Here is a 21,066-nt window from a genome sequence, read left to right as displayed (position 1 = left end):
GTTTAAAAGGCTTGAAAAAAGATATCGTTCATCCAGTTCAGCTTATTATCCTGCAGTGTTGATCCAGAAGAACAAACCAACGATGTATCTGCCGTATAATTAGGATGCATGAGAGTGAACTTAGTTGTAATGGACCCTTAGTTGTACTGAATATTGATTAAGGAGGTGGGAATACCCCTTTAAGGCCTAAACATTCCTGCTCATAAGCGGGTGACTGGGAGCTCTTTTTCGGTTGTAGAGGCATATCTTCACGCCTCATACCGCGATGCAGGAACGTTGCTTTGGAAATGCAGGGATTTCATGTTTGCAGCACGCTAGATGTTTGACCTCTACAGTTTGCAGCTCCAGATCTGTGTGCTAAGTGTATTCCCTCACGTTCTAATGTGTTTTAATCCAACAATCAGTTCCAGAGATTGCATCACAGCCTTGGGGAACAAAGCAAACTGCCCCCTGGGAAATGCCTATCCCTTCTATTATTATACACATTTGTCGAGCTGCCTTTGCCTCCACAACCCGTTCAGCGCCTCTTAATGCCACCAGTTATACAGAACACACCTTTCTGCTACAAGGAACTGATTTTCTAGTGTGCAGTGATTTGCCATATGAGCTGGCATTTTACGACCATATTCTGACTTGCACTGCCATTATGGAGCATTACAGCCCCCAGCGCACTGCATACAGCCCCCCGGCGCACTGCATACAGCCCCCCGGCGCACTGCATACAGCCCCCCCGGCGCACTGCATACAGCCCCCAGAGCACTGCATACAGCCCCAGCACTGCACTGCATACAGCCCCCAGCACTGCACTGCATACAGACCCTAGCGCACTGCATGCAGCCCCCAGAGCACTGCATGCAGCCCCCAGAGCACTGCATACAGCCCCAGCACTGCACTGCATACAGCCCCCAGCACTGCACTGCATACAGACCCTAGCGCACTGCATACAGCCCCCAGAGCACTGCATACAGCCCCTAGCGCACTGCATACAGCCCCAGCACTGTACTGCATACAGCCCCCAGAGCACTGCATACAGCCCCTAGCGCACTGCATACAGCCCCCAGCGCACTGCATACAGCCCCAGCACTGCACTGCATACAGCCCCAGCACTGCACTGCATGCAGCCCCCAGCGCACTGCATGCAGCCCCCAGCGCACTGCATGCAGCCCCCAGCGCACTGCATGCAGCCCCCAGAGCACTGCATGCAGCCCCCCAGCGCACTGCAATGCTAAGTCAGACATAATTGTATTTTTGTTCATCTATTTTTTAATGAAAAAGGATCACGTGTGTAACGGATATATAAGGGTATTAATGTCCGTTGTTAGCTTACTAGGAGGGACATTGTAGCATCACAGCTCCTTCATCCATTCTAGGCTCGGAAACTGCACTGGTAACATAGGTATTATCACAGCAGGTTGTCTTTGGCAGTGACGGCCGTGCCACTGACTGATTAGCCCACCTGCAAAGTCCCGGTCCAGCACATTACCGGTCCCAGCCTGAAGTGAAACCTCCTTCAAAGACAGTGTTAAACATAAGTATAACAGTAGGACATGTGATAAGAAGAACGATTGCTCGCTTGTTAAATCCCCCACTCCATCATCGATGTTCTAGTGGTCCCCACCGGTCTTTCTTTACTTTGCTGCACTGATGATGTAGCATATATCCACGTGTCTGCTGTAGCCAATCACTGGCTTCACCAGTTATGTTTGCATGTCCATAAAAGATTGCTGAGGTGATTAGATACAGCGCAGCAAAGCAAATGAAGACTGGTGGTGACCACTAGAATATTGATGCTGGAGCGGCGAAGGGATGTAACAACTGAGTAATTATGCTTCTGTTCTACTATATTCCCAGAAAACCCCTGTGGGGTGCGCCCACATGTGGCAGGATATCTTTGTATTATCTGCAGAGGAATTGTTTGTGGACCAGCAGTGTGGATGACATTTCAAAATCCCGTCCATGTGCCATAGCAAGAATCAGCAGCATAAATTGACTTTAAATCTGCAGCATGCCAATTTATGCTAGGGGTTTTCAGTGTTAATGCAAGGAATGCAATTTGCAACATTTTGGTAGTAAAATCTGCACCATTAGGTTTACATTTTGCTGCTGCAAATTTTCCCTGGACTCGCAGCCGATCTGCATCATTTGGCTTTACTTTGAATCTTTTCTGGACTGTGGATTACATACTCTTTTAGCACAATGGAGCGCTACAGGTATACTCTTGTGTTCCAAATCAGTGGTTAAGTACGAGTCCTTGGAGAACCACTGACAGGTCGCACAGTATTTGTATAATCCTGAATGATTCTGTTTATTTGTTAACAAGCACAAGTATTTATAGTCCTTTCAGACAAAGACATTGGAAACAAGGCTAGAGGGCACCTGACCTGTACATATGCATAACTTGTTACGTTGTTTACTAAAACTTAGCAGCGCAATAACGTTGCTTTCTGAGCTTAACTTCTGGTCACGCGCTGTTTGCTGACTATTTCTGGGATTGTTACTTGGTAATCTATAAGCATTCCTGAGCTTTCACACTGCCAGTGTTTGGCAATCATTAATCAGTTACCCGAGCTTAGTTAAAGGGGTTGTCCCGCGGCAGCAAGTGGGTCTATACACTTCTGTATGGCCATAATAATGCACTTTGTAATGTACATTGTGCATTAATTATGAGCCATACAGAAGTTATAAAAAGTTTTATACTTACCTGCTCCGTTGCTGGCGTCCTCGTCTCCATGGTGCCGACTAATTTTCGCCCTCCGATGGCCAAATTAGCCGCGCTTGCGCAGTCCAGGTCTTCTCCTGTTCTCTATGGGGCTCCGTGTAGCTCCGCCCCGTCACGTGCCGATTCCAGCCAATCAGGAGGCTGGAATCGGCAATGGACCGCACAGAAGAGCTGCGGTCCACGGAGGAAGAGGATCCCGGCGGCCATCTTCACCGGTAAGTATAGAAGTCACCGGAACGCGGGGATTAAGGTAAGCGCTCCGGTAAGCTTTCTTTAGGTCCCTGCATCGGGGTTGTCTCGCGCCGAACGGGGGGGGGGGGGAGGTTGAAAAAAAAAAAACCCGTTTCGGCGCGGGACAACCCCTTTAAGGCTTACATAGTTAAATATATGTATATTCAGATATTTTGGTACAAGAACACAACAATCAGAGACTTACAACAATGTTATGAGGCTTCATGAAGAAAAACTGCAACTGACCTTCACTCACAAAATGTATCCAGCTTTATTGCTATTACTGCCTTAAAAATATTAATCTTATTGAAAAAAAAAATAAATAAAATATATATATATATATATATATATATATATATATATATATATATATATATATATTGCCATCTGCTAATTGAAGTATCCAAAGTTTTTTATCTTTCCATCAACGGGGTTGTATGAGGGTTTGCTTTTTGCGGGCTGAGCTACATTTCTATTGGTACCTTTTGGAGTACATACAACTTTTTGATTCCTTTTTATTAACGTTTTTCTTGGAGACAGTATCCTCATTACCGTGATGAATAAAGTTATCACATCACCTTTGCTGCAGTTTGTACGCCGTAAAAAAATACCCTTGCAAAGATCGCAAATTTTAGGCTTTTCTTCCATTTCAATCCATTTAGAAATCTCTAAAAATTCTGTAGTACATTAAATAGTAAATTAAAAATACTACTCACCCTGCAAAAAAACAACAAGCTCTCAGACAGAAAAATAAAAGTTTAGATTTTTTGAAAGTGGGGACAAAAAACCAAAAAATAATTTAAAAAAAGGCCACGTCCTTAAAGGGGTAAACAATTCAGCCATGTTTCTCTGATGCTGTACAACCCTGGTAAAACCTAAGTTCAGTGACAACACAACATTTGAGCTCTCTCAGGCGTTACCAGTGCTCACTGTGCTTATCTACCATGCATGGAGCATGCAGCAGTACACAATACATTGCACACTGCATTGTGCCAGCATATCCCCATAAACTATCTTAATAGTGCTTCCCGCAGGATTTTTGCGTGCACATTTTGCTCACTGTGTACAAGGCATTATTGAAAGTAATGTAAAATTAGTACACAGTAAACGACACTCGTGTGAGAGAGTAAGAGACATGCAATGCCGTATAACGCTTTCCTTCATGATGCCACCTATTGCTTAAAATGTTACCTTTCATGCATCTTTCAGTCAGTAACAGAAATGGAACAATACCTCTGCAGCGCCACCTACTGGAAGGCAGTATTCCTGCACGTTAATGTTGGACTCTTTAGTCAAGCCTTGTAACAATGACTGGGAATTGAAAGCCAAGCCAGAATCCATCCAATCCTGTACATAGAGTGTGACTTGGCTTTCAATTCCCAGTCATTGTTGCAAGGCTTGTATAAGACGTCTAACATTAACTTCCAGGAATGCTGCCTTCCAATAGGTGGCGCTGCAGAGGTATTGTTCTGTCTCCCTTATTCGCATATTATCCAGAGTAGCATGGATGGCCTTATAAGTCTCCTCTGTCAGTCAAATGATATCACATCTGATCTCTGTGCCCAGATAGTCTAAACTCCAAGCAGACTGATCTTTTATGGTCACAGACAATGACTACATGTGAATAGTGAATACTTCAGTCCCCTCACCTAAGCGTATCCATATTTCGAGGCACATGAATGCCACATTTTTGCGTATTTCACTGCACTCTTTGTGGCACGAGGCGTGGACTTTTGTACGTGCAAAAAAAAAAGATTCTAAAGAATTAAAGACGTGCTCCTTTTCCTACGCAATTCTGCAATGTTTGACTCTTCTGTTAGCAACATCCCCATTAACGTCTATGGATCTTTAGTGCGCTAATGTGCAAAGAACAAAGCACGATGCGTGTTTGTTTGTGCAACATAAATGCGCCGGAGAAGACGTGCGTGTAAATGAACCCATTGAAATCAATGGGTTTTACTCAATGCGCATGCAAATTTAGCGCCACACAAATATGGGGGTGTAAAGCCAGCCTAAGGGTAAGGGCATCTTCCCATGGGCACATGCGCAACAATGCATGTATGAGCATGACATATTTGCACCGTGAAAGTCACACTTTTGCATGTATTTTTAGCACATTTTACTGTACTTTTAGGCCAGACAGAGACCGTTCTCATGGGTGCGCGGCACGCCTGCCCTGTGAGTCGCCTAATTAGTTCCAGATGTGTTCTTTTTCCCGCAAAATTTAGCAGTGTAATCTGCAATTACATGGGTATCGGATGCGCATGTGCACCCACCCATAGACTCCTGCCGGCTCTTTTGTGCGCAAATGTCCACTAAAATAGAGCATACTGCGGGTTTTTTTTGTACATGTGCAGCGCTTGCTCAAAAAGGGATATGAGAGTTAACCCATTGAGATCATTGGTTTCTATTCTAAACTTTGCACAAATATGTCTTTGGGAAGCCGCCGTCATTTTATGTTTTGGTTGTAAATCCTCTTCTTTATCTATCGATTCCCACCAATTAGCTGATCGCGCTGTTAACGATTAGAGTGGACGAAGCTGAAAGCAGATAACGCTATCCATAGTGCAGCAGCCTGGCTTGGCAGTACAGGCACAGCTCTCATTGACTTTAACCCTTTCCAATCTAGTGTCGAACCTCGTCCAACATTCAAATTTCCCTGCGTAGCTCTAATGTCTGACGAGGTCCGATACATGTTTCTAACAGTATACAGGACCACACTGCATCTATCCATCTATCTATCTCCTATCTATCTATCTCATATCTATCTATCTATCTATTTCCTATCTAGCTATCTATTTATCTCATATCTACTATCTATCTATCTCATATCTATCTATCTCATATCTATCTGTCTATCTATCTATCTTTCATATCTATCTATCTCTCTCCTATCTATCATCTTATATCCATCTATATCTCAAATCTATCTATGTCATATCTATCTATCTCCTATCTATCACATATCTATCTATATATCTATCTATCTATCTCTATCTATCTCCTATCTATCTATCTATCTATCTATCTATCTATCTATCTATCTATCTCTCTCATATCTACATATCTATCTATCTCATATCTACCTATCTCCTATCTATCTATCTATTTATCTCATATCTATCTATCTATTTATCTCATATCTATCTATCTATCTCCTATCTATCTCATATCTGTCTATCATCTATCTATCTTATATCTATCTATCTCATATCTACCTATCTCCTATCTATCTATCTCTCTCCTATCTATCTTTCTATCTATCGATCATCTTATATCCATCTATCGCATATCTATCTATCACATATCTATCTATCTAATATCTATTTCATATCTACCTATCTATCTCAAATCTATCTATCTCAAATCTATCTATCTCAAATCTATCTATCATCTTATATCTATCTATGTCATATCTATCTATCACATATCTATCTATCTCCTATCTATCTATCTATCTCCTATCTATCTATCACATATCTATCTATCTCCTATCTATCTATATATCTCTCTATCATCTATCTATCCCATATCTATCTATCTATCTCCTATCTCTCTATAATCTATTTATCTATCTATCTCCTATCTATCTATCTATCTCATATTTATCTACCTATCTCCCATCTATCTATCTCATATCTATCTATCTCCTATCTCTCTCATATCTATCTACATATCTATCTCCCATCTATCTATCTATCTATCTCCTATCTCTCTATCATCTATCTATCTATCTCCTATCTATCTATCTATCTATCTATCTATCTCTCTCCTATCTATCTATCTCCTATCTATTTATCTAACTCCTATCTATCTATCTAACTCCTATCTATCTATCTATCTATCTCCTATCTATCTATCCATCTCCTATCTATCTCATATCTGTCTATCTATCTCATATCTGTCTATCTCATATCTATCTAAGACATATCTATCCATTTATCTATCTGTCTCCTATCTATCTTTCTCATATTTATCTATATATCTCTCTATCATCTATCTATCCCATATCTATCTATCTGTCTCCTATCTCTCTATCATCTATGTATTTATCTATCTATCTCATATCTATCTGTCCATCTCCTATCTATCTATCTCCTATATCTATATATCTATCTATCTTTCTATCTATCTCACGATCTATCTGTCTATCTATCCATCTCCTATCTATCTATCTCATATCTATCTATCTTTCTATCTATCTTCTATCTATCTATCTATCTATCTCCTATCTATCTATCTGTCTATCCCATATCTATCTGTCATATTTATCACATATCTATCTATCTATCTCTCATATTTATCTATCCTATCTCATATCTATCTGTCTATCTGTCCATCTCCTATCTATCTATCTATCTATCTATCTATCTATCTATCTATCTATCTATCTATCTATCTGTCTTTCTATCTACCATCTATCTATTCCATATCTATCTATCTCATATCTATCTATTTATCTCCTATCTATCTCATATCTATCTATCTTTCCATTTATCTCATATCTATTGATCGATCTATCTATCCTATATCTACCTATTTATCTATCTATCTCATATCTATCTATTCCATATCTATCTTTCTATCTATCTCCTATCTGTCTATCTATCCATCTCCTATCTATTTATCTCTCTCCTATGTATCTATATATCTATCTATCTTTCTATCTATCTCATATCTATCTGTCTATCTATCTCCTATCTATTTATCTATCAATCTCATATCTATTTATCTTTCTATCTATCTATCTATCCCATATCTATCTATCTCATATTTATCACATCTATGTATCTATCTCTCATATTTATCTATCCTTCTATCTCATATCTATCTATCTATCTATCTTTCTCTCTCCTATCTATCTATCTCCTATCTATCTTTCTATCTACCATCTATCTATCTCATATCTATCTATATATCTATCTATTTATCTCCTATCTATCTTTCTATTTATCTCATATCTATTGATCTAGCTATCTCATATCTGTCTATCTATCCATCTATATATCTCATATCTATCTATCTCCTATCTCTATCTATCTATCTATCTTTCTATTTATCTCATATCTATCAATCTATCTATCCTATATCGATCTATCTATCTCATATCTATCTATATCATATCTATCTTTCTATCTATCTATCTATGCTATATCTATCTATCTATGCTATATCTATCTATATATCACATATCTATCTATCTATCTATCTCATATCTATCTATCTCATATCTCTTCTATCTCATATCTATCTATCTGATATCTATCTATCTCATATCTATATATATATAGACGAAAGCCCTCACTGACTCACTGACTCACTCGACTGACTGACTGACTCGCCAAAAGTTCTCCAACTTCCCGATGTTGTAGAAACATGAATTTTGGCGCAAGCATAGATTATCTCCAAAATAGGAAAAGTAATTGGTTCCCAACTCGATTATTCAATTATATAATAATCTATAATCTAAATCTCTCACTGCCCATTGTCATAGAAACTTAAAATTTCCCACGGGCATTGATTATGTCATAAATAGGAAAAGCTAATGGGTCCCAACTCGATTATTCAATTCTATGTGCAAAAGAATTAGCGTCCAAATTTTACGTGCGGAATGTAATTTTCCCACTTTCCGGTGTCATAGAAACGGGAAATTTGGCACGAGCATTGATTATGTCATAAATAGGAAAAGCTAATGGGTCCCAACTCGACTATTGAATTCTATGCGCAAAAGATTTAGCGTCCCAATTTTACGTGCGGAATGTAATTTTCCCACTTTCCGGTGTCATAGAAACGGGAAATTTGGCATGAGCATTGATTATGTCATAAATAGGAAAAGCGAATGGGTCCCAACTCGATTATTCAATTCTAGCACAAAAGAATTGGCGTCAAAATTTTACGTGCGGAATGTAATTTTCTCACTTTCCGGTGTCATAGAAATGGGAAATTTGGCACCAGCATTGATTATGTCATAAATAGGAAAAGCTAATAGGTCCCAACTCCATTATTCAATTCTAGCGCAAAAGAATGGGCGTCAAATTTTACGTGCGGAATGTAATTTTCTCACTTTCCGGTGTCATAGAAACGTGAAATTTGGCACGAGCATTGATTATATCATAAATAGGGAAAGCTAATGGGTCCCAACTCCTATTATTCAATTCTATGCACAAAAGAATTAGCGTCCAAATTTTACGTACGGAATGTAATTCTCTCACTTCCCGGTGTCATAGAAACTCGAAATTTGGCAGGAGCATTGATTATGTCATAAATAGGAAAAGCTAATGGGTCCCAACTCGATTATTCAATTCTATGCGCAAAAGAATTAGCGTCCAAATTTTACGTGCGGAATGTAATGTTCTCACTTTCCGGTGTCATAGAAACGTGAAATTTGGCACGAGCATTGATTATATCATAAATAGGAAAAGCTAATGGGTCCCAACTCGATTATTCAATTCTATGCGCAAAAGAATTAGCGTCCAAATTTTACGTACGGAATGTAATTCTCTCACTTCCCGGTGTCATAGAAACTCGAAATTTGGCAGGAGCATTGATTATGTCATAAATAGGAAAAGCTAAAGGGTCCTAACTCGATTATTCAATTCTATGTGCAAAAGAATTAGCATCCAAATTTTACGTACGGAATGTAATTTTCTCACATAGAAACTTAAAATTTGGCACGGGCATTGAATGTCATTAATAGGAAAATTAATGGGTCCCAACTCGATTATTCAATTTTATGCGCAAAAGAATTAGTGTCCAAATTTTATGTACGGAATGTAATTTTCTCACTTTCCGGTGTCATAGAACCGTGAAATTTGGCACGAGCATTGATTATGTCATAAATAGGAAAAGCTAATGGGTCCCAACTCGATTATTCAATTCAATGCGCAAAAGAATTAGCATCCAAATTTTACGTACGGAATGTATTTTTCTCACTTCTTGGTGTCATAGAAAAATGAAATTTGGAACGGGCATTGATTATGTCATAAATAGGAAAAGTTAATGGGTCCCACCTCGATTATTCAATTCTAAGCGCAAAAGAATTAGCGTCCAAATTTTACTTACGGAATGTAATTTTCTCACTTTCCGGCGTCATAGAAATGTGAAATTTGGCACGGGCATTGATTATGTCATAAATAGGAAAAGTTAATGGGTCCCAACTCGATTATTCAATTCTAAGTGCTAAAGAATTAGCGTCCAAATTTTACATATGAAATCTAATTCTCTCACTTCCTGATGTCATTTTATATAAAGGAAATGTCGCATGGTCACCTCCCCGTGGTGCTTCCTGGGTAACGCAGAGAACTATGCAAAATGGTGAACATGTTTTTCCGGTATCTCTAAAGTAACCACGGCTTCAGAAGATTTTTCGTGTGAACACCAGATAAACACCAGTACCAAATTAACTCGGGCGAAGCCGGGTATATCAGCTAGTCTATCTATATATCTCATATCTATCTATCTATCTATCTCATATTTATCTCTCTATTTATCTCATATCTATCGATCTATCTATCCTATATCTATTTATCTATCTATCTATCTCATATCTATCTACCTATCTATCTCATATTTATCCATCTATCTCCTAGCTATCTGTCTATCTATGTATCTCATATCTATCTATCTATCCCATATCTATCTATCTATCTATCTATCTCATATCTCTTCTATCTCATATGTATCTCTCTCATATCTATCTATCTCATATCTATCTATCTCATATCTATCTGTCTATTCATCTCCTATCTATTTATCTATCTATCTATTTATCTATCAATCTCCTATCTCACTATCATCTCTCTATCTATCTGTCTATCTATCTAATATCTATCTGTCTATCTATCTACTATCTATCTGTCTATCCATCTACTATCTATCTGTCTATCCATCTACTATCTATCTGTCTATCCATCTACTATCTATCTATCTATCTCCTATCTATCTTTCTCATATCTATCTTTAACATATCTATCTATTGTGAGGGATTAGCGTTTAGCATCGGTAGCAACCTGGGCATAAGCAGTCAGAGACAGTGACACTTGCGATAAAGTCTTTAGTCCAGGCTTTGCCTGGGTTTATTTCCAAGCAAACACAAGCAAAAGACAGGCCTTAACATCAGGCAAACATAACGTAAATCCTGCTCGTCTGAGCACTTACTATACATGGAGCGTCCCTGTCGACACACTGGTAACAAATGGCTCCTGCACACCGCCAGCCAGGACTCTCAGACCTGCAAAGGTCTCAGCTCTCCTCCTGGCCCTGTAGGCCCAGGCTTTATAAGGCCTGGTACCAGCCCCACCTGGTACGTGGGAGTGGCCATCCCACCCTTCGCTTTGACCACTCCAGGAAAAGCCGGCCCGGATTATGTGGCTTGGAGCCACTTACACGCTACAGCATTTTAGTAACTTAGTGTTACTGACACCATACTGCCGGCTTCCTCCACCGAGCCCAGGCTGCTTGGTGGCACGTATCTGCCCAAGCGCTCCCCAAGGCAGCATAGGAGAGCATCCTAGGCGAAATATACCTACCCTCCAGCACCTTGCCGGTCACCGTCTCACATACCCTCCCCCTCTGTTCGAGCCTGTGGGGTCGGACACCTTTAGCCGCCATGCAATGCGTCCTTGATAAGGCATCGGCATTGCCCTGTAGCTTTCCGGCCCTGTGCTCTACCGAAAAACTAAAATTTTGAAGGGTCAGGAACCATCTAGTGACTCTGGCATTTCTTTCTTTTGCCTGTGACATCCAGGTTAAGGGGGAGTGGTCTGTGATCAGCCTGAAGTGCCGACCTAGCAGGTAGTATTTTAGGGATTCCAGGGCCCACTTGATGGCTAGGCACTCACGCTCAACGATACTATAATTTTTTTTCCGGTGGCGTGAGCTTCCTGCTCAGATATATCACGGGATGTTCCTCTCCCTCTACTTCCTGGGACAGAACTGCTCCCAGTCCCACATCGGACGCGTCTGTTTGGACAATAAATTCTCTTTTAAAATTGGGTGTGACTAACACTGGACGTCTACAGAGGGCCCGTTTTAACTCTTGGAACGCCTTTTCTGCGTCAGGGTTCCACTTGACCATGACTGACTTACTGTTCTTGGTCAAGTCTGTTAGGGGCGCTGCTATGCTAGCAAAGTTCTGCACGAACCGCCTATAGTACCCTACAATGCCTAAAAAGGCTCTCACCTGCTTTTTAGTTGTGGGTTGTGGCCAGTTCTGAACGGCTTCAACTTTATTGACCTGGGGTTTTATAATACCCCTACCTATTATATACCCCAGGTATCGTGCTTCTTCAAGACCCAGGGCGCACTTCTTTGGGTTTGCTGTGAGCCCTGCTTTTCTAAGGGAGTTCAGTACTGCCTGTACCTTGGGTAGATGGCTGTCCCAGTCTTCGCTAAAGATGATGATATCATCTAAATATGCTGATGCATATTGACGATGGGGTTTGAGTATGATATCCATCAATCTTTGGAAGGTTGCTGGGGCTCCATGCAAACCGAAGGGTAGGCAGATGTACTGAAACAACCCTTCTGGTGTGGCAAACGCAGTCTTTTCTTTCGCGCTCTCTGTAAGGGGAACCTGCCAGTAGCCTTTAGTAAGGTCGAGAGTGGAAAAGTACCTGGCATGACCCAGTCTCTCAATTAACTCGTCCACTCTCGGCATTGGGTATGCGTCAAATTTTGACACGTCATTTAGCTTCCGGAAGTCGTTACAGAAGCGCAGAGAGCCATCAGGTTTTGGTATCAGCACGATAGGGCTGGACCATTCGCTTTTCGACTCCTCAATTACTCCGAGGTCTAGCATTTTCTTGACCTCCTCTGAGATGGCTCGTCTGCGGGCTTCTGGAACCCTGTACGGTTTCAACTGAACCTTTACCCCTGATTCAGTTATAATGTCGTGTTTTATGACACCAGTACGCCCTGGTATATCAGAGAACACATCTGAGTTACTTTGTATAAATTCCCTCGACTCTTGTTGTTGGGATTTGGACAGGGACCCTGATACACACACCTCTGGGACCCCACCATGGGGGGTGCTCACTGCAGTCAGGGCTTCTGTGTCCTTCCATGGCTTAATTAGGTTTACATGGTACAACTGTTCTGGTTTCCGCCTACCTGGCTGGTATACCTTATAATTTACCTCTCCGACTTTCTCAATTATTTCATAGGGCCCTTGCCATTTTGCTAGGAATTTACTTTCCAGGGTGGGCACCAACACTAGTACCCGATCCCCAGGGTGGAAGGTTCTCACCTTGGCGGACCTGTTATATACCCGGCTTTGGGCTTCTTGAGCCTACTGTAAATGTTCTCTAACAATGAGCATGACCGCCGCAATTCGATCTTGCATGAGGGAGATGTGTTCAATAACACTCCTGTAGGGGGTGGACTCGTGCTCCCAGGTCTCCTTAGCTGCATCAAGGAGCCCTCGGGGATGTCTACCATAAACTAATTCAAAGGGAGAGAACCCAGTGGAGGATTGTGGGACTTCACGGATTGAGAACATTAAATATGGCAGCAGACAGTCCCAGTCCTTCCCATCCTTATTGACTACCCTTTTTAGCATGCTTTTTAGGGTCTTATTAAATCTCTCAACCAGACCATCCGTCTGTGGGTGGTACACAGACGTCCGTAAGTGCTTAATATTCAGCAGCTTACACAATTCCTTCATGACCTTTGACATAAAGGGGGTTCCTTGGTCCGTTAGGATCTCTTTTGGTATGCCCATGCGGGAGAACATGTGAAGTAGTTCCTTTGCAATACCCTTGGATGACGTATTGCGTAAAGGAACGGCTTCGGGGTAACGGGTGGCATAGTCTACAACCACTAATATATGTTGGTGACCCCGGGCAGACTTTACCAAGGGCCCAACTAGGTCCATAGCGATCCGCTCGAACGGCACCTCTATGATGGGCAAGGGCACTAAGGGGTTCCGGTAATGGGGCATAGGAGCTGTTATTTGACACTCCGGGCACGACTCACAGTAACGTTTTACATCACCATGTACCCCAGGCCAGAAAAAACGCTGAAGGATGCGTTCCTTAGTCTTTTCGCTCCCGAGATGACCTCCCAGCACATGCTTGTGCGCCAGGTCTAAGACCATCCTACGATAGGACTGAGGTACCACCAGCTGTTCCACAACCTCCCCACGGACCTTGTCAACCTGATACAACAATTCTTGGTTGACTGCAAGGTGTGGAAACACAGTATCAGCCCCTGGGAATTGAGGCTCCCCATTTATCACTTTAACATTTTCCCTGGCTTTTACTAAGGTGAGGTCTCGGAGCTGCTCAGTTCCGAAATTGGCACGTGAGACCTCTAAGTCAGGCATAGCAACTACTTCATCCTGTACCTCCGTTTCACCTGCCAATACTGTTAAGGGAAAGTTATCCCCATTCTCTTGGGTCACCCCTACTGCCGGAAACGTACCCTCAGGGTCAAACGGTTCTGGACACACATCATACACATTTGCATTATCATGAACCTTATTTGCAGACGACCCTCGGTGTCGCCACAAGTCCCAAAATAGGGGAAAGTCTCTCCTGAGGATCACGGTGTGCATTAGGGATTTTACGACGCCCACCTCATGGGTGGCAAGTCCACACGGAGTCTCAAGTCTTACAAGGGCAATAGGATACTCCTTGGTGTCGCCATGCACACACACAACCCCCATGCGACGGCCGGTGAAGGTTGTGGGATCGACCAGGCTGGAGTGCACCAGCGTAACCAAGCTTCCTGAGTCCAGTAGAGCCATCACCGCAAAGTCATTCACCTTTAGGTGACATAATGGTCGATCAGTCTCTGACACAGTCTCTGCAGAACATACTGGCCGTGCGAATATCGACCTCCGCCGGGCAGAGTCACAGTCCATGGGTTCCACAGTGAGGGGGCAGTTGGCAGCAAGATGCCCGGGCTCATGACAGCGCCAACATCGTATGGGGGCCCGGTCTCCTTGGGGTTCTACCCGGGACCAGAATGTCCATTTGGGGCTCCTCCTTTGCCCCAAACGATCCCCCTCTGAGCCGCCTCCCCTTGGGACACTTTTGACACCCCTTACATATGGAACAGTCTTACCAGGTGCTCTGGCCGACTTGCTGTTCCCGGGGTTGGAACGTCGAGGAGGCACGGCTTGCAGTAAGTCCTCCGTGGCTTTATACCTCTCGACGAGGCTCACGAGTTGGCCCACATCCTGGGGACCCCCTTGTCCCACCCAGCGCTGAATTGCGGGGGGCAACGAGCGGATGAACTTGTCCAGAACCACTTTTTGTACGATCTCCGCCGGGGACGACTCCTCCAGCTGCAGCCACTTTCTCACCAGGTGGACCAGGTCGTACATCTGGGAGCGAGCTGGTAGGTCGTCTGCGAAAGTCCAGGCGTGTACTCGGCGGGACCGCACATGGGTGTCCACGCCCAAGCGTGCCAGGATCTCACCTTTGAGCTTGATATAGTCCTTGGCATCCTGCTCCCCGAGGTCAAAATAGGCCTTTTGGGGTTCTCCTGTCAGGAAAGGCGCTACTACCTCCGCCCACTGAGGCGCTGGTAATTTCTCCCTCTCGGCCACTCTCTCAAAGACCGCGAGAAAGGCCTCGATGTCATCGGTGGCCATCATCTTTTGTAAGGCCGCCTGTACCGCGGTACGGGTGGTGGGGAGCGAACCAGACAACCTCTGCAGACTTTGCGCCAGGAGAGCATTAGTCTCGGCCTGAGCTCTCATGGCCTCCTCATGGATCTTTTGCTGGGTCGCCGCCACTTGTTGCTGCTGGGCCAACGCTTGCTGTTGCTGCACGTTCATTTGTACCAGCTGCTTTATCAGTTCCTCCATCTTGGCAGTATCTGATGGCTGTGCCGTTGCAGCTTTCACCCCGGACATGGGGATTACAGCACTCTCCAGTCAATCTCTCTTGGGCGGTTGCCCTTAGCAACGGTTCTCCAGCTGCTGCAGCAAAATGTCCATTAATTGGTGTATGTCTCTTTAAGACCGCTGCCCACATCCAAACACCATATGTGAGGGATTAGCGTGTAGGATCGGTAGCAACCTGGGCATAAGCAGTCAGAGACAGTGACACTTGCGATAAAGTCTTTAGTCCAGTCTTTGCCTGGGTTTATTTCCAAGCAAACAAAAGCAAAAGACAGGGCTTAACATCAGGCAAACATAACGTAAATCCTGCTCGTCTGAGCACTTACTATACATGGAGCGTCCCTGTCTACACACTGGTAACAAATGGCTCCTGCACACCGCCAGCCAGGACTCTCAGACCTGCAAAGGTCTCAGCTCTCCTCCTGGCCCTGTAGGCCCAGGCTTTATAAGGCCTGGTACCAGCCCCACCTGGTACGTGGGAGTGGCCATCCCACCCTTCGCTTTGACCACTCCAGGAAAAGCCGGCCCGGATTATGTGGCTTTGAGCCACTTACACGCTACAACGTTTTAGTAACTTAGTGTTACAGACACCATACTGCCGACTTCCTCCACCGAGCCCAGGCTGCTCGGTGGCACGTATCTGCCCAAGCGCTCCCCAAGGCAGCATAGGAGAGCATCCTAGGCGAAATATACCTGCCCTCCAGCACCTTGCCGGTCACCGTCTCACACTATCCATCTCCTATCTATCTATCTATCTATCTATCTATCTATCTCCTATCTCACTATCATCTATCTATCCCATATCTATCTATCTATTTATCTACTAATTATCTATCTATCTCGTATCTATCTATTTATCTACTATCTATCTATCTATCTCTTATCTATCTAAATATCTCATATCTATCTCATATCTATCTATCTGTCTATCTATCTCATATCTATCTATTTATCTCCTATCTCTATCTATCTATCTCATATCTATTTATCTATCTCCTATTTATCTTTCTATCTATCCCATATCTATCTCATATCTATCTATCTCATATTTCTTGTGTCTCATATCTATCTATCTCATATCTATCTATCTATCTCCCATCTATCTATATATCTCATATCTCTTCTATCTCATATCTATCTATTTATATAACTATCCATCTATATCCTATCTCACTATCATCTATCTATGTATCCCACATCTATCTTTTTATCTACCATCTATCTATTTATCTATCTCAATTCTGTCTATCTCATATCTATCTATCTATCTATCTATCTCACATCTATCTATCTATTTCATATCTATCTATTTATCTCCTATCTATCTCATATCTATCTAGCTATCTCTAATCTATCTATCTTTCTATTAATCTCATATCTATCGATCTATCTATCTCATATCTATCTATCTCATATCGATCTATATATCTCATATCTATCTCATATCTATCTATGTATATATCATATCTATCTATTTATCTCCTATCTATCTATCTTTCTATCTCATATCTATCTATCGTTCCATTTATCTCACATCCATTGATCGATCTATCTATCCTATATCTACCTATTTATCTATCTATCTATCTATGTATCTATCCCATATGTATCTATCCCATATGTATCTATCTATCTATCTATCTATCCCATATCTATCTCGTATCTATCTGTCTATCTTTCCATCTCCTATCTATCTATCTATCTCCAATCTATCTCCTATCTATCTATCTATCTATCTATCTATCTATCTATCTATCTATCTCCTATCTATCTATCTCCTAACATCTATCTATGCCATATCTATCTATATCTTTATCTACTATCTATCTATCTCTCTATCTATCTCATATCTATCTTTATATCTCATATCTATCTCATGTCTATCTATCTATCAATATCATATCTATCTATTTATCTCCTATGCATCTCTCTATCTATCTATCTATCACATATCAGTCTATCTTTCTATTTATCACATATCTATCAATCTATCTATCCTATATCTACGTATCTATCTATCTATCTATCTATCTATCTATCTATCTCATATCTATCTATCTTTCTATTTATCTCATATCTATCGATCGATCTGTCTATGTATCCTATATCTATCAATTTATCTATCTATGTATCTATCTCATATCTATCTATATCATATCAATCTAACTATCTATCTTTCTATCTCCTATTTATCTTTCTATCTATCTCCTATCTATCTATCTCCTATCTTTCTATCTATGTATCTTTCTATCTATGTATCTATCTATCTATCTCATATCTCTTCTATCTATCTCTCTCATATCTATCTCATATCTCTTCTATCTATCTCTCTCATATCTATCTAATATCTATCTCATATCTATCTGTCCATCTATCCCCTATCTATCTATATATAGATCTATCTATATATCTTACATGTCTATCTATCTCCTATGTCACTATCATCTATCGATCCCATATCTATCTATTTATCTATCTATCTCATATCTATCTCCTATCTATCTATCTATCTCCTATCTCACTATCATCTCTCTATCTATCTACCATCTATCTATCTCAAATCTATCTATCTCATATCTATCTATCTATTGATAGGGGCTAAAAGGGTTAATATATGTTGCTTAGCAATCCATTTGAATCAAGAAGGATGAATACTGCAATATTTTATGTGTAACAGGACTGATGACTGTTTTGAGGAACAAGCCTGTGGTTTCCTGTCTTGAGCTCTACGCCTGACCTGAGTGGAATCAGGAAGGTCACCAGAGCAGATGCCCTTTAGTCTGTCAAGAAATGGCTTAACCACAGAGAATTATCAGTTCCTAAAAAACATGTGCTTGTCTAAGTCATATGTGGAATCACAAGTCTAAGTCATATGGGGAGTCACAAGTTTTTCCCTGTTTAACCACAAGTCGCATCCTGCGAGGGCGACTGTCTATAAAAACCAAGACATACAGAAAATAAACAGAGTTCATTGCTTCAACCTATACGGTGTGTATGGGTCAATGCTTTGTCTCCAGAGCGCTCGTACCTAGGTCAATTTGGAAACGGGCAACATCACTGACCAGTCTGTTTGAGCAGACTAACCCCCGACACTATCTATCTATCTATCTCATATCTATCTATCCCATATCTATCTGTCTATCTATCATCTATCTGTCTATCTATCCATCTCAAATCTATCTATCTCATATCTATCTATCATCTATCTATCATCTATCTATGTATCTCCTATCTATCTCCTATCTATCTATCTACTATCTATCTCATATCTATCTAAATATCTCATATCTACCTCATATCTATCTATCTCATATCTCTTCTGTCTCATATCTCTTCTGTCTCATATGTCTTCTGTCTCATATGTCTTCTGTCTCATATCTATCTATCTCATATCTATCTGTCTATCTATCAACTCCTTTCTTTCTATCTCCTATCTATCTATTTATCTATCAATCTATATCCTATCTCACTATCATCTATCTATCTATCTATCTCTCCCATATCTTTCTATTTATCTACCATCTATCTATTTATCTATCTCAAATCTATCAATCTCATATCTATCTATCTTTCTATCTATCTATCTCTATCTATCTATATATCTCATATCTATCTCATATCTATCTATCTCATATCTATTTATTTATCTCCTATCTATCTATCTCGTATCTATCTATCTCATATCTATCTATTTGTCTCCTATCTATCTCATATCTATCTATCTATCTCATATCTATCTATTTATCTCCTATCTATCTATCTTTCTATCTCATATCTATCTTTCTATTTATGTCATATCTATTGATCAATCTATCTACCCTATATCTACCTGTTTATCTACCTATCTATGTATCTATCTCATAGCTATCTATCTCCTATCTATATATCTATCCATCTCATATCTATCTCGTATCTATCTGTCTATCTATCCATCTCCTATCCATCTCCTATCCATCTCCTATCTATCTCCTATCTATCTCCTATCTATCTCATATCTATCTCATATCTGTCTATTTATCCATCTATCTATGTCTCCTATCTATCTATCTTTCTATCTATCTATCTCATATCTATCTATCTCATATCTATCTATCTTTCTATTTATCTCATATCTATCGATCAATCTATCTATCCTATATCTATCTCATATCTATCTATCTAACTCCTATTTATCTTTCTATCTATCTCCTATTTATGTATCTATCAATCTCTCTCATAGCTATCTATCTAATATCTATCTCATGTCTATCTGTCTATCGTTCCATCTCCTATCAATTTATATGATATCTATCTTCTATTTATCTATCTATCTATCTATCTCCTATGTCACTATCATCTATCTATCTATCCCATATCTATCTATTTATCTATCTATCTATCACATATCTATCTATCTCATATCTATCTATCTCATATCTATCTCATTTCTATCTGTTTATCTATCCATCTCCTATCTCACTATCCTCTCTCTATCTATCTATCTCATATCTATCTATATATCTCATATCTGTCTCATATCTATCTATCTATCCCATATCTATCTATCCCATATCTATCTATCTCATATCTATCTATCTATCTCCTATCTATCATTCACAGAAAAAGCCAAAAATACAATACCTGAAGGTCTGCAAAGCAGACACGGTCGCCGCAGGCACAATCGCCGTCGGCACAATCGCCGTAGGGCAGGCGCAATGGCCGTAAGCCCTGGAGATATGCAGTCAGCCAGACAAAGTGGAGGAGCAGCTTGTTCTTGGCAGGCTAATATGCAGTCACCCACTCAACCCAGCCCAGATTGGGGAGGAGTGACTGCATATACTAATGTCTTTGTTTTTTCCCTCACCTCTGTGATTTTATTTAATTTATAGTGAGTTAGCGTAGGTACTGACGGAAGCGGTGTGGCCTCGGCGTGGCCCGTCAGCCTATACCTTTTTGGCCAAAATGCAGTACCAACACCCGCATTTTATTAGTATGCATTAGTACTTTTGTATGCCGTTTGCCAGTTGGTGGGGGAGCCCAAGATGTCAGCCAGTGTGGCCCACTTTAGAGATACAGGGCAACCCGCTGTTATATCAGCCAGGGTTGATATTCTGTATGGTGGGTCACCATCCTTCTATGGCTGGCATCTTTGGTATTATTCACATGTGCAGGCTATTAGTATATGCAGTCACTCCTCCCCAATCTGGGCTGGGTTGAGTGGGTGACTGCATATTAGCCTGCCAAAAACAAGCTGCTCCTCCACTTTATTGTCTGGCTGACTGCATAT

This window comes from Eleutherodactylus coqui, chromosome 9 (assembly GCF_035609145.1).
Source record: "Eleutherodactylus coqui strain aEleCoq1 chromosome 9, aEleCoq1.hap1, whole genome shotgun sequence".
Lineage (NCBI taxonomy): Eukaryota > Metazoa > Chordata > Amphibia > Anura > Eleutherodactylidae > Eleutherodactylus > Eleutherodactylus coqui.
This window is presented reverse-complemented; position numbering follows the sequence as displayed.